Consider the following 1,869-nt stretch of genomic DNA (forward strand, 5'->3'; position numbering starts at 1 on the left):
CACAATCTTCTCATGATCTCCACTTTACAGGTAAGAAGACAGGCACAGTTTGTTCATTTATCTGCTAAGTGAGTGAATAAATACCCCTCCCCTAGAAAATGTGCTGTGTTTATGTTGCCCCTTATTTGTAGCTCATACACTGGCTAATCTCACCCTCCTGGGGGTCATGACCCCCTTGAGAGGTTTAGGGAAATGAGCACTCAACTTGGGATCTGATACGCGCCCACAACTTTCTCACAAGACAAGCTGTTTGCTCTTGGGTAAGTCAAGTCCTCCTGACACTCAGTGTGCTTATGTGTCAAATATACATATGGAGGTGCCAAAAAAATGCATACACATTTTATTTTATTTTATTTATTTATTTTTGAGTTGGAGTCTCACTCTGTCACCCAGACTGGAGTGTAGTGGCCGCTCCCGGCCACCGCAGCCTTGACCTGCTGGGCTCCGGCGATCTTTCCGCCTCAGCCTTCCAAGTAGCTGGAACTACAGGCGCGCGCTACCACACCCGGCTCATTTTTGATTTATTGTGGAGATGAGGTCTCGCCAAGTTGCCCAGGTAGGTCTTGAACCCACGGGATCAGGCAATCCACTCACCTCAGCCTCCCAAAGGCACAGGATTACAGGCTGAGCCACCGAGCCCGGCTACGTATACACATTTTAAGGCAGGTTATCTATGTATTGCTTTTTGAAGTTGAATTGAATTACAGTAGCAATGTGTAGTATGATGTTTGCTCAGCCATGCTTCTGCCATTTTCTTTGACTGTCCTGCCTATTGCATGGTGATGCTAGCATTCATTTGATTAACACCATCTTTTGAATGAACATGATAATTAAAATGAGGATACATTTTTTTTTGGCACACCCATATATATACTATGTCTGTTTTTCCAACTTTGTCCCTTAGGGCATTGATTCTAAGAAATGTTATAACATTTTCAACCAAAAATATGATGGCTTGTTCCTAGTCAAATACCTATGGGAAATGTTTGGTTTTTATTTGAGTTTTGTTGTTGTTGTTTGTTTTGAGAAACAAGGTTTCATTATGTTGCCCAGGCTGGTTTCGAACTCCTAGACTCAAACAATCCTCCTGCCTCAGCCTCCCCAAGTTCTGGGACTACAGGCATGAACCACCATACTCAGTCAGGGAAATGTTTTAAATAAAGAAAGATTTTTTTTTTTTTGAGTTGGAGTCTCGCTCGGTCACCCAGACTAGAGTGCAGTGGCCGCTTCCGGCCACTGCAGCCTTGTCTGCTGGGCTCCAGCGATCCTTCCGCCTCAGCTTTCTGAGTAGCCGGAATTACAGGCATGCGCTACCACACCCGGCTGATTTTTTTTTTATTTATTGTAGAGATGAGGTCTCGCTGCCCAAGCAGGTCTCGAACCCGCGGGCTCAGGCAATCCACTCACCTCAGCCTCCCAAAGGTGCGGGATTACAGGCTGAGCCAAAGAAAGATTTTTAAAATGCAGAACTTGTCAGAGCCTCCATATGGTACTGTACAGTGTGATGGCCCAGGAGGGATGTCTTTTTCATTGTTTTCCAAACATATCTGTTCAAGGAAGTCAGTTTCTGAGAAGCACACTGAAGGACTTGAATTCACATACACCTTGACACAATAGCTGAAAACCTCTCACTCTTACACTCGGAGTCTCTCTACAGTGAGTATAGGGTAGTGGGCATCTGTTATGCTCAGTTTTGTGCCCAGCCTCTTGCTGAGGTCTGCAGCCCCATCCTGCCTTGGCTAGACCCCGTTTCTTATGCCCATGTCCCGGGGAGAGGAACATGTGCCTAGTATCTGCTAAAGGGAGGAAAGCAGGTAGCCTGCTCCCCAGAACCTCCCTCAGGGCCGTCCACCCTCTCTTTCCCCACCC

Source organism: Carlito syrichta, unplaced genomic scaffold (genome assembly GCF_000164805.1).
Source record: "Carlito syrichta isolate Samal-C Ts95f unplaced genomic scaffold, Tarsius_syrichta-2.0.1 Scaffold316017, whole genome shotgun sequence".
Taxonomy (NCBI): domain Eukaryota; kingdom Metazoa; phylum Chordata; class Mammalia; order Primates; family Tarsiidae; genus Carlito; species Carlito syrichta.